Here is a 14303-nt window from a genome sequence, read left to right as displayed (position 1 = left end):
TCACGTCATTCCAAAGATTTTTTGGATCTTATTCTTTCTTTCAACCTCGCTCAAACTGTCGGAATACCAACTCGTGGTGGTAACACCCTTGACCTTGTCCTTGTGTCAAATCCTGAGCTAATTCAGTCATTGTCATCCACCGACGGTCTTAGCGATCATAAGTTAGTGTTGTTCAACCTCGCAATTTCAATTCCTTCGCGCCAACGTTCAGTAAAGTACATTCGCGACTACAGCAAAGCAGATTTTTCCAAAATTAATGAGGAAATGGCCAAATTTCTCCAACACTTTGAACAATCTGCTCCTAATAGGTCTATTGACGAAAACTGGTTTTCGTATAAAGAAAAAATTATCTCTTTAATGGAATTCTATGTACCCCTCGTTTGCATTCGCGGCGATGCCGGGAAACCGTGGTTTACAAACTCATTAAGAAAATTATGTAACAAGAAAAAGCGGTTGTTCAGGGAAGCCAAGAGCTCCAATTCAGCACTAAAATGGGAAAAGTACTTAGAGTGCCTGCATAATTATACGAAGTTGCTGAGGAGCACGAAACGGCACTTCTACAACAAAGACTTACTTGACATCCTCCGAAATAACCCCAAAAAATTTTGGACTTTGTTAACTCCCAATCGTAGTGGCTCGCATAACATCTGTTTATCATATCAGGATGGTTCTGTCGTTCCGAAGGAGCTTCGTTCTGACGTTTTGAATGCGTACTTCACGTCCGTTTTCACCCAGGAACCAGCTGCTAATATTCCTATACCACTCAGCTCAAATTTCCCTCAAATGCCACCAGTTGGTATCTCGGCAGAAGGAATCTGTAAAATAATTGACAATTTGAAGATATCCAGTGCCCCTGGGCCTGACAACATATCAGCTAAAATCCTTAAAGGCACAAAAGTAATATCCAGTCGCGTACTACAGATCATTTTCACGCACTCTATTTCCAGTGGCCAAATCCCGTCCGAGTGGAAGGTAAGCAGAGTTGCACCGGTTTTCAAGGCAGGAAGCCGCTCCGATCCATCGAATTATCGTCCTATCTCGTTAACATGCATTGCATGCAAACTTATTGAACATATAATTTATTCCCACGTGGCAAAGCACCTGGATAATAATTCCTTTTTCTTCAAAAACCAACACGGTTTTCGGTCTGGCTTTTCGTGCGAATCTCAACTGTTTGAATTCACGACTGACCTGCACTTAAACCTAGACTCATCCTTTCAAACTGACGTCATTTACCTTGATTTTTCTAAGGCTTTTGACCGTGTTCCCCAGCAGCGCCTCATGACTAAACTTTCTTGCCTTTCACTTGACCCGCTGATATTTTCATGGATTCACTGCTTTTTAACTGATCGTTCGCAGTACACCGTCATTGAAAGTCATCCTTCTGCCTCTACTAACGTTATCTCCGGTGTCCCTCAGGGCTCTGTTCTTGGCCCGCTTCTGTTCCTAATCTTTATCAATGACCTTCCTGCTGAAATTTCATCATCCATTCGTCTGTTTGCGGACGATTGCGTCCTGTACCGACGTATCTCTACTATTAACGATCAGTCATTGCTACAGGATGATTTAACCTTAATCCAAAATTGGTGTTCGACTTGGCTCATGCAGTTAAATGTATCAAAATGTAAGTTCATGCACGTGTCTCGTAAAAGATCTAACCTACACTTCTCATACACGCTAAACACTACCGCGCTATCACAAGTGGAATCTTATAGGTATCTAGGCATAGAAATAACAAGTAATCTAAGCTGGTCAAAGCACATCACGTCGCTTTCTGCAAGCGTCTCTAAATCACTAGGTTTCATCAGACGATCACTCACTTTTGCTTCGCCCACGGTTAGACTAATCGCATACGAAACTTTCATCCGTACCAAACTTGAATACGCTTCCCCTATCTGGAACCCCCATCAAGAGTACCTAATCCAGGCGTTAGAGGCAATACAAAATCGAGCTGCTCGTTTTATAACGTCCAAATATGATTCTCGGTTGAGCGTTACTAACATCAAAGCTTCGATTGGTCTAACCTCCCTAGCATCCCGTCGTAAGATAGCAAGTCTTTGCCTTTTTCATAAGCTGTATTATAATTTCCCTCATTTACGTGAGAGCCTAATTCAGCCGCCCATGAGATCATCACGACGCCTTTTTAATTGTCACAGTGTTCAACGCATTCATGGTTCAACTAACGCTTTCAATAAATCATTTCTGCCGACTGCCATATCGGATTGGAATGTACTTCCTGATGGTATCGTCAATGAAACTAATCCTGTAAAATTTAAACAGTTATTATTACACCAGTGTTGTCCACAGCCCCACTAGTAAGCCCTTTTTTTTCGGCTTTCTAATTTTCATGTGTTTACTGTGTTTACCTGTTTTTGCAACCTGTATTAATGTCTTTTTTGTTTTTGTTTTTATGTACCCGAGGTTACCATTTGTTACCCCCCCCCCCTTATGTAATGCCCCATCAGGGGCCCTTAAGGGCAAATAAATGATGATGATGATGATGATGATGAAACATTTCACTAGCGCCCCTGGCCTGTATACCATTGGTGTAATTAATGTTGTTATTTTCTGCACTAGTTAGAGTTGCATTATAACCAAGTTGCTTAAATTTTCCTAACCGTCTACCTTATGATCAAATAAATTGTTTGAAAAGCATGTTACAAACGTGTCTCATCCTGTTATTTTGTGTAAATAATCTTGTGTATTCTGCTCACCCTGCTTTGACTTCTTGTCCGCCGTATTTTATAAATAAAATAAATAATAAGAAGAAACATTTCATTAGACGTATCCTCTATGCTGATAAATGGGGCACCCCTTCTACTTCCACCTTTAGCAAATGAGATAAAAATGGCGCAAAATACGGCAGACTTTATCGATTCGACCGGCTCTCAGCTCAATTTACTGTGACAGCAGCTTTCTCTTAAAGCGGACACCGCGAAGCATTTATTTTTGTTATTCACAAATCTCCGTCTCAGCTGCTGCATTGGCTGAGTGGCTATGACGCTCTGCTGCTGTGAGCGATGTCATGGGTTCGATTCCCAGCCTAGACTAAGGCATTTCGACGGTGGCGGGGTGTACGAACTTTCAATACCGTTCTTTGAGTACCCCTCCCTCAAAAGGTTTCGGAACGCGGGATCCGGGTAAAATCTAAATTTCATCACAGCCTAGGCACAGGTCCTTCAGCCGAAAGGTAGAGTTGATACTTCTCCGTACAATCATGCCATTTCTTACATACATCTCACACTCTGTGTTGAAGTCGCGAGAAAATTTAACTCATTCTCATTACGCGTGCTCCGAAATATTCTGATGGTGGCTGTACATGTTAAAGAGCCTCAAATGTTCGTAACTTATCATCATCGTCATCATAATGAATATACTGATGAAGACCTCTTTCGGCGATCCCCACTTACACCTGTCTTGTCGTCAGCTGATTCGCTCCTATGCTTGGAATTCTCCTTCCTTCATTACAACACCCAAGTTTCCGTTGTCCTCGGCTTTCGCTTCCCTTCTCACCAGCTCTTATACTCTCATAGACCACTGGTTATCTGCTACACATTACATATGACTTGCCCAACTGCATATCTTCCTCTTGGAGTGCCGGCAAGGGGGAAAAAAATCCCTAAGTACTACGTCGTTCGGAGCCCATGGACCACAATATCCCGCCCAAACTGTCAAGCGCCAAAGCTGCTCCATAGCGCAGTGCATGGTTTGCGCATTCAGTGACTCCCAACTGCACATTGTCGCAGGGGCATCAGTTTGATCCCGAGATGTGGCTAGTGTTTTGTTTCTCTTTGTCATACGGGTGAGGGTGAAGCTGATCATGAGGAAGCGTCCCGACGATGATAGCTTGTCGACAGTGATGACGCAACAGAAAGTACAGTCTAACGTACACGGAAAACCACGTTTTGATCTTTAGACATCTGTCGGGACTATTAAAGTACGTATAACTGCAATCGGCACTCGAGTATTCTTCCGTTTGGGGCCCCATGGTCTGAAGAAAACTGAAAGCTCGCGAGTCATTTTCGACCATGGCGATGGTGTCGCCGTCTCCCGTAGTGTCGCAAACGAGAACGATGTAGGAAATATAACGTTTCTAGCGCTGCACAAGAGATGGCGCTTCAATCCTCTTCGCGGTTTTGTACGTAAGCGGCGCGGAAATTCGACGCTAAATGCGCTTTGTTTGCAATTTATGCTTGATTTCGAGTCAGCCGTGGTCAAGGTACTAGACTAGGCCCGGTTTAACGGTACTTGACGCCACGTATGACACGATCTTCATGGCGTTTCCGATAGCAGCTATTGAGCCGGTCACTTTGTTCCCACATGTCGCTGAACCAGATCGGAATTCGAGTTTCACGGACAGTGTTAGTTATAACTTAGGCACGGACTCTGAACATTATCAATTAGTGGACATCCGATGTGCGTTTAAGTGATACGTTATACACTGTTCTGTAAAATGCCATTAATTTGTGAACATTACTTCTGCAAAACGCTCCTAAATAATGCAACAATGTCACGTAAGCTGCATTATTTACTGTTTTTACGTATTGCATGTACGTATATACGCGTATATATATGTGTGTGTGAACGAGAAGAAGGGGAACCAAGGGGGGCCGATTTTCATTGATCATATCATAAGAAGCCAGCAAACATAGACACCAAGGACAACATAGGAGAAATTACGTGTACTTACTAATTGAAATAAAGAAATGACAAAAAATAATGGAAATGAAAGTGGATGAAAAAACCACTTGCCGCAGGTGGGGAAAGATCCCACGTCCTCGCATTACGCGTGCGATGCTCTTACCATTGAGCTACCGCGCCGCCGTTTTCCCGTCCTCTTTCTGGGGAATTCATGTTTTACTATTGCAACTAACCCTGGGAGTGGTGACCAGCGAACCTTGGCGGCGAATGTGGCACATCCTTTCTGCCGCAGGCGTCACGAGTACGTGATCTTTTCGGGTGAAGGCAACTGGTCAATAAACCCACATATGCTACCTGAAAGCATCAATGTTGCCGGATTCGACACCCTCGTTATGTGATTAACGAGAAGATATAAACGTGACACGGTGCCTCGACTCCTGTATGGCAGAATGAGGAAAAGAATGGCGCTTGTGGACGGTAGTCGAGACAAACGTTTAATGCAAAGTGTGCCTTTCTTGGGCAGTGAAGCTCACCTCTTGGAATCTCTACGAAGCGACATTTCGAGTTCTCCTATCTCATCGAATAACTAACCAATTGAAATAAGTTATTCCAATGAAACGCTCACTAGACGGCATTTCCCTACATAACCTAAATTTCGCGTGGGGTATGGTGATGGGCTATTTAAAGGAAGATTCACCTCAGGTACCCCTATCTTAATTACATTGGGAAAGAGAAATAATTCTGCTCGCATGTGCACCTAATAGGATCAGATTCGCTGTATCCCCCCCCCCCCCTTCCCCAAAAGGAAGCTATAATTTACCGGCCCTGATACTGTGCAACTCAACAGCAAAATAACAATATCAGAATTATGTAAACTGTACTACGGTGGCATATAAAACGGCCAAAACTGATTTACTGTACACCACTATGTAATATTGTTGAAATCGGTTCAGTGCCTAACGAGATCATTTATTCGTTTCACGTATAATTGAATATGAAAATTGAAAACGGATAAAGCTTCCTCTTAAAACTATGGATGCAGCATGTTGGGAACAACACGGCACATACCAGGTGTTTCAGCCAAAAAATTTAAGCTTTCTTTATATTGCCTGTGGCTGATAGCACAATTCTGGTCCATGAGCTGGTCTATTCGAAGAGGCGGACATTGCCCAAAAATTGACATTCTTAATCGACTAACTAACAAAAAGTCACATATTAAGTTTCTAACTAATTACTACATGACACAGCTGGCAATTTACAAATTCTAGCCGGGGAGTTCGAAAGGCGGATCCACTTGGAAGGAATCCGCAGGATGACACCAGTTTCGAGATAATAATTCCCGAAATTTGCGGAGAAATGCATTGGACGTTCCAGTTACTTTTGTGCTTCAATGCATAAAGGGAGGTTACGTTACGAAAGTAAGTAAAACGACAGGGTAACTTTTAAAATTTTTTGAAAGGCATGTATTTCTTGATCGCATGTGATTGATTGTATGTGATTATTGGATGTGGGACGTAAGTGGGGCCATGTTCTTTTTTTGTTTAAATAAGGCAGTGCAGTAATTACCTAATACCATATAATCACAAAGAAGTCCTTGCACTAAACTAATTCGTAAGAGCACAAGCCAGTCAATCGCAATGTTGAACATATTAGTAGCGGAAGCGGCCGGTCAATCACGAAGAGACCTTATCAACGAGAAGCTGTGTGAATTCGGCCCTGGAATCAAATTAGTACAGTGTTTGCGCACGAGATAAGGCTGCATAATTACGAGCTAGACGGCCGCTGCAACTAACATGAGAAAACTCGGGTTAAGAATCCACCGCTGATGTCAATGACCACAGTTGCGCACTTAGTGTCTTCACCGCCATAGCTTCTCTACACGAATATACTCGAGATCGCTTCTCGGAAAGGGGTGTTTACAACCATAGAAGAGTGAGCTGGGGTTATTGTCCTGAGTTGGGGTGCCTTGTGGAGGCTATCCTCCCAATTCGGTGTACTGTCACCGCTCTTATCAGCGACCGATGCGCCCCTCGGGACCAACGGGCATCAGTCCTGGTCTGAAGCGAGCACAACGGCGTCGGCTGCGCATCGCAGTCTCCGATGTCGATCCGGGGTCGCTGTACGAAAGGCAAACTCGCGCTGAGGCAAAAACATAAAATGGAAAGTTGACAGCGCTGATCCGAGCGCGTTAGAACACTTCCTTGGAGGTTGGGGCGAGATTCGACTGTCTCCGCTCCGGTAGCAAGATCAAATTAGCGTGTTTGACCATCGGGTATTGGTTAGTTGTCAGTTGGGAGCAGAAATAAATGTACAATATCGAGAAACTTGGAACAGATTCATGCTCAAGTTTTAAGCGAAAGCCTTCTCGTTCCGAAATCAATTAAAATTTTCTTTAGCGTGTAGGTTGATCCTTTAAGGATATAAGAACCCAAAACGCCCCGCGGAAGGGAAAAAAATCGGAAGCCACTTTGTCGAAACGAAAGTGTGAAAACGGCGGAAGCCTGGCACCATTGCCTGTTAAAGTGCATGGTAAGAAACCCCAGGTCGCGGTAGTCAAAATTAATCCGGAGCACTCCCTTAAAGCATTCCGCCTACGACACTGTGCAGCTTAGGGATGGTAAATACCCTATTTTAAATCATTTGAACTATTAGTCACCGTCATGACAATTAGCATAACATACACTAATACATATTCCGTTACACGGTAATGTCAATGTGCCTGATGCCTCCAACGTGTCTGCTACCTGTCTTTGCTGCTTTCAAGTTAAACAAAACAAAAAACTAATTTCGCTTGTTACTGTGGATCGTCATAGCATAAAGTTCATGCTGTAATTACAAAGAAAACAAACATTTCACTGTTTTACCTAAGGCCCATGAAATTTGCCATAAAATAGAATAATTTCAGTGGGTCGGCGTTTGTGCATTCCACGTTGTGAAGTTAGTCGCACATGCACATCTCCGTAGAGGGGCGTACCCCATTCGGGCAATGGTGAAAACACACATGTTAGGATAGGAGCTCATTTACAGCCATAACTTTCAGCCGGTAAATTATGGTCAAACAAACTTTACTTTTGTGTGCTCAGCGCAGACAGCGCCGAGGTTTACGCGCTACCTGATCATTGCGTCCCATTCATTCTCACCTGCACAAGAATGACGGGTCCTGAAGTTCTGTCGATGCCTTAACAGTGAGACTGGTATTATTACACCCCGCGCGCGCCCCCATTTTTGGAAGTGAGATGCACTGATAATTGCGCAGTACACACACACACACACACACACACACACACACACACACACACACACACACACACACACACACCGGAAATGCGGTCTCTCTCGCTACGCAAAATACAAGCCGATATCATCACAATTTTTCGTCGCGCACGTTATCATGTCACAACAAACCTGGCGCATTTCCGAAGAAAAGCCGACGTCGCTGTTCCACATCGCACAGCTCATCACAAACGGCCACGTAGTTCACTTCCTCAAAGGAAAAAGCCGGTGTCGCCAGTTTTTCATCTCGCAGTTCACCCTACACTGATTTGCTCCGGCACCCAAACTTCTAATATGGCTGACAAGATGATTGTGCAGGTCCACGATGGAAAAAATATCCGCGTCCACGTAGCGCACACCCCCCCCCCCCCCCCAAGCAATGCGCGACTGCTCCACGCCGAGAACCGGCGGTGGCGGTGTTTTTCCAACTAGGGCCACTGTACGTGCGCCGGTGACGTTGCGTCGTGACGTCGCCGGCGCTGTGCGGCGTATTTAGGGACTAGTCTACATGATCGTTAATAGGCTGTGTAGGCTGTCTCTTTTTTCTGCTTATTTACTGCAAGCGGCCGTCCCAGCCGCACTCGGTGCCGATCTTGTACGATATCTGTCCATGCCTCAAAGTCCCTCGCGGCGCTGGAGGGCGCAGCGAGCCGTAAAAGAGTCGCCTTTCCTGATAGTTGTGTTTCTTTTCGTTTCTTTTTCGTCTACTTGAGATAATAGACAGTTTTAGCAGAGCGCCGCTTACGCTCCGCTCCACCCAGATTTCACACTCTGAGATACTGCAGGGAACTGCGTAGATATCGCATTTGATAAGCGCGTCTTGCCGATACGAGAGCGACGCGCTATCAGCTCGGCTGCAAAACGACGAAGAGGCCAATTAGACACGCTGTCACGCTCCGCTCAGTCGGCTTTGTATCGCAGCGAGGGATGCGGTCTTCGTTCCGCTGCCGGTTTGAGCGTTGTGCGCACGCGCAATAGCGTTTCCGCTAAGCGGTTGTGTAGCATTTGCTAGCATATGCCGGTCTGAGCGGAGGGGACAGCAAGCGCTCAGCTCTCTAATGAACTATAGTGCTCGACGCTCACTGCACCCTCACATGATACAAGAGGCCGTCCAGCAACGAGGTGAAACCAGCACGAGGTGAAAACAATTAAGCGTTATGTGTCGAACAGCTATGCTTTATTGGCAGTAACGCTTAACTGCAAAGTTAAGCGTTACTGCCAGGGAGTTATACTTCACTGGTTTGTGAAGCCTCCAGTATAAAACAACTTTCGTGCAATATGCGCCTTCAAGACGTATAATCAGAAAAAAATTACTTGCGATAGCAACCTATACTTAGGTTTGAGACATGGTTCGTGTCATCTGAAGGCACTCGAATGCCGTGTCTAATTACGAAAAGGAAAGGGGAAGGGGGTGGGGGAGCCTGGAAGGACAGGGAAATGTGCATCAAAATCTTGGAGCCAGAAAACGTCATTCGCCGTGACCATTATCGCAGGCGCCACAATACCACAACGCATGCCAACACGAAAGCACATTGTATCTGTTCCTTGCTAACACAACTTCATTAACGTGCACCAGGAATAGCATGTACCTCAGTGGCAAGTCATTTCCGACGTAGTTTTATGCGAAAACATTTTCCTTTCCTTGTGCCGAACGTTTGCACCTTCCAGACGAAGGGTCTAGTTCACAGATCGTCGACTAAAATTTAAAAAAAAAAAACGGTCGCACTCACTTTTCATTCGCTAATATGGCGCAGCGTGCATAGCATAGATATAACATGAGCTTTATTAGTTCATCTCTGCGGCATTTCAGACATATGGCTAGATATTGTTTATACAACTACTAAAGAGATTCAAGGGGCAAACTCTTTCCCTTGAACAACTATGCATGGTGCAGATTTCTTCGCGCGTAAGTAGGACGAGCACCAAACAGTTTTATTTCTGCAACAATGCAATGCACAAGCATGCTGATATGCAAGCTCATTGCACCATTAGCTATAGTACATGCTGCGTAACAAGCACAAATAGGTCTCGGTGCAAGAGAGAAAAATGTTTGTTCGTTCTCTTGGAATACGTTATTACACGTGCCAACAACTGTATCTAATTAACACATTAAAATTTAGATCAGCCATCAGAAGATGTAGTGTATCGCGCAAGACAGCGGCAATGTGGCAATTGGACAGGATGAGAAAGGCAGCACCCTTGACGACTGTATAGGGAAAAAAAACGCGGTAACAACACGAAAAGTTCGTCTCCGGAGCCATCAGTAACTCAATAATATATAGTCGCTATATTTACCGTGGTTGAAGTTTATCGCCACAGCACTCACCTCTTCAGAGACAATACAAGTGAAAGACCCCGAGAAGTATCGGAATGCTGCCAGACTATAAAACGAAGCGCATATCATGTTTAGTGTTCACGAGAAGCCCGGGACAAAAATTGTAGAATAGTGACACGTTGGCGGACAAAACGTGAAAATGCTTGGCTCATTCGAGCCTACACTTCATGTCATGGATGTCAAAAAGAAAAAAAAATGTAGCAATTGGGTAGTCTGGAGCTGCATAATAACCAGCAGCGTTGACGCTAATTGTACTCTTCTTGGGACGCATTGCGTCCGCCGTCTCAGCCATTTATATCAAAGGAGGTGACCTTTTTACATGAATTCAGCCTATGTTCACACTTATGACTATTTATTCCGTCCATTTTGTTGTAATTGTTTTAGTCCCTCCATCTCAGTTTTTTTTTTCTTTCCTGCAGACTAACATAGTATTCTTCAACTCTTTAAACAAAGTAAAACTGTCATTATGACGAATGCCATGAAAGCCCACGTTTAACTCCGAAGGTCAAAGCAGAAGTGCTGTCAATGGAGAAAGCTCCCATGAGCAACATCAGGTATCATATTCCTTGTGTCAAAGTAATCAAGTCTCAACTAAAACCACTTTTTTTGTGGCTACTCACGGTGATGGCAAATGAAGGATCAATACACGGCGCACTAAATGCAGGTAGAACAGTCTTCGCAAGAACAGTGCAGGGAGCAATACCAACGCAAGAACATTCACTGCAATTCTAGCACAAGCTTGCTTCACTTTACATTTTCAGCCCGCGGCAAGAGCACATCAAGTGACACACGACTAGCGTAGAGGTGTTAGGGTCCTTGAGAAGCTTGACGCTGGCGTTGTGTGGACGGATCGGTCATCGTTGTATTGCCGGCGACACGCGTACACAGCCCCCCACACCACACCATCTCCGATGCCACAAACAAACCACATTCGCCAGTGTCACAGACAGACGCACTGGTGCAGCAGTCCGGACCGTGTACAAACATGCACTGAGAGTACACATACAAATAGGGAAGGACTTGAAACGCTGTGCTTGTCACTGTGGTAAGAGCCACGAAATATGAGAACCATGAAAGAAGCAACACTATACACACGGTTGCTCCCGTTGAAGGATGTAGATCTAGAAAAAGATGACGATAAGGAACGGGATAGGCAGGGTTCTAGAACGACATGTCACACACCCAAGCAGCGAAAGTGCGTCTTCAACCTCCGTCAAAAGTACACGGGCCACTAAGTTGTGAGAGCGCAGTTCAGTCAGCGGCGCGTACTAGTGCTGCCAGAACTACAGATTTGCGTTCATACTTACACTTTTCGCGCAAAATATCAACTTACCCAGATATCTGAAGACTTGCAGGCATTTATGGCATAAGTATAGAGCCGTTCTTATACTTTATCCCTAAGATCTGCTGCTCTAAACCGCTGTATCCTTTTCCTTCTTTTCGAACTTGAGCTTTTCGTTAATCAAGTATATGCTAAATGTTGTTACTAATAATATTAGTTTCAATTTTATTACAATTTATAATTGTTACCTTAGAGTCTTAAAGTGCCCCGTGTTTGCACTCCCGCGCAATACAGCGCCGTATTCAACGCCGGAAAACTAGGATTGCCACGCATCGCATACAGTGAGAAGACATAAGACATCGAAACAGACATCAACCAAAGGTAGTAAATTTTGTGGAGTTGGATCATTCGTTTCATCCTCACAGTTACAAGAAACATTATCCGTGCATTTGGATCTCGGCTCGCAGCAATTATTGGAGCACACAGCGAAGCTGATGTGACAGCGTTCAAAATTCATGGATTTTCTCCCTGTCTTGACCAATCAAACACCAAAAGTAGCAAATAGTAGTATCTACCGCACAACCAAGAGATATCAGCACTCCCCAACGCTGTAGCCCGTGGGCTTCTGACAAAGATTGCAGATCTGCAATCACGTAGTTTTGTATTTACGACAGGCGCTCTGCTCATATGCGTAGCAGTTTTGTCATTACCAAGGTTCATCTCAAGGGTACTACTACTAGCCAAAGAAGTGGCTAATATTTCTACACGCGTAATACTTCTTTATTCAAAGCGCGAAGAGTTGCGAGAACAATAACTATGTTTCAGGCAACTAAAAAGACCACGAGAACTTTTTTTTTATTCTATCCATTATCAGAGAGAAGTATCGTAAATAATTCCTGAACCTTCCCGAATACACAGCGGGGTGACATATGCCTACGCGGTTCGATCAAACGAATGTTATGAAAGTGTATAATTTAAGTTTCTGAAGCTGGTTTATTCATTGCTTGATTGTGCGCTGCAACGCATATCCCAGCTAGAAGAAAGTGAAGTTGTTGTTGTTTTTTGTTTTGTTTTTCGCCTAGACAGTCACTGCATGCGAAGGAGAGAACCTGAATGCTCTGAAATGTTAGTCAAAATATGGGTCGTGAAAAGTGCGCTGCCTCTATAGGCGTGCGCACAGGGAAGGGGTAGGGGAGATGAGTGCCATGGTTACCTCTAGCCAGCTTAGGTGCGCAAATTAGTACACAGTCTTTAGTTCATGTAACGGATATGAAACAGGAAGCCACGCAAGGGTGCACGATACCAGTGGATCTTATTTGCATCGATATCATAATAGGCCTGAGTGCAGAGTGTAGCACGGTATTTTGGGGGAGGTTAGACCATAAGAAGCCTTCTCTGTCCCGAAGCCAAGAAATATTTTGCATGGCAAGCTAGATCACATTGCGGATAAAACCACAGTAAGTTCTGGTCAAAAAAAAAAAAAGACATTTCGTGTGGTTAAACACCTGAGATGTTAGCACCGAAGCCATCCTTTCAGGGACGGGTTGAGGAAAAGTATCATTTGATAGATTGAAGGGCAGTTACGGGGGGCATTGCGATATAATTTGGCCCTTCCCTGCGCACGCCTGTCGTTGTATTTACACCTTTTTAGAGCATTCCGTCTGTTTGAGAGAAGTATACAAAATACCATAGCACGAAGAAGCAATAGAGCGAGATCTCCGAAATCGAGCCCATCTCGGCGATTATGAAGTCATCCTCCGCAAACAACCAAAACGATCCTCCCGCTTACCTATGGTGCACGCCGCGGTGGAAATGTATTGGAATTTACCGATTTTCTTCAAAGGAGAATAAATGTAATATTTTGCGATTAACAACAAACGATTAAAGCAGTGGTGTGAGCAGTGAAGAAAAAAAATGTAACGTGTTCAGAAGGACCATTTTGAGCACACTCAGACGCACACAATGAAAATGAAATCAAAGTAGCATCGTGTGAATGTCCCTCTTTTTCTTCTTTCTGTTGACTTTCGTTTCGCGCTGTTGAAGTTCTTCGGAGAGAAGTGGACCTTCAATTATTTCGTTCTGTGATCACATGACCCCAACAAGGCGTGTACAAAGTAGGTCAGATAACGTCATATTTCTTAATCCGTTCATGCTTCCCGAGTTATTGGCAATTTGAACTGGATATTTATGCCGAACTCGGCGTAAAGTTCGGTTGTAGAAAAATATCGGTAACAATTATTCGCTAGAAGTATGCAATATTTAGAGGGCCTATGAGATCAAGATCTATCCTTACATGACGTGTCATAGAACACCAAATCAACAGATAAAGAAAACAAAAACCAGCAACTTACAATGTAATAAATCTTCTATTGAGATTCTGTTGTATTTGAACGCCTCGGTGTACAACCGGCACAGCATGGCATGTTGGATAAATGCAGCGATTGCTTCAATGCTCAAATTTTCTCACATTATAAAACATAGCGGAGGGTTAAACGCAATAATGTTCAGTTGCCTTCCCTTGGAATAGATAATACTTTCTTTAAGAACATTATTTCACATTTCATTTTGGGAAAGAGTTTCGGAGCTCAAAGATAACACGAGTAACGGCGAGAGAAAGCTTGGATTAAATTTTTATAGCATGAAATAAAACGTTATTAAATGCTATCAAACGCTTCTTAAGCGCGCCAACTAGAAGTTACAGCGATTGGATACATTGCTTTTACTATGGGCACAAAACTCGCAAACATCCCTAAAGCACACAACATGGTACCG

General features: G+C 44.0%; 1 protein-coding gene across 1 annotated transcript in view; it reads right to left on the bottom strand.

Annotated features, from left to right (window-relative positions):
* Positions 1-8238, bottom strand: part of LOC119449694 (iduronate 2-sulfatase) — a 52387-nt gene extending 44149 nt beyond the window's left edge. Inside the window, exon 1 of the mRNA XM_049665390.1 lies at positions 8047-8238. The gene's annotated coding sequence lies outside the window, so the exon portion shown is untranslated. The remainder of the gene's footprint in view (positions 1-8046) is intronic.
* Positions 8239-14303: the final 6065 nt, after the last annotated feature.

This window comes from Dermacentor silvarum, chromosome 4 (genome assembly GCF_013339745.2).
Source record: "Dermacentor silvarum isolate Dsil-2018 chromosome 4, BIME_Dsil_1.4, whole genome shotgun sequence".
Classification (NCBI taxonomy): domain Eukaryota; kingdom Metazoa; phylum Arthropoda; class Arachnida; order Ixodida; family Ixodidae; genus Dermacentor; species Dermacentor silvarum.
The sequence above is the reverse complement of the archived record's forward strand: the minus strand, read 5'-3'. Positions and strand labels throughout refer to the sequence as shown.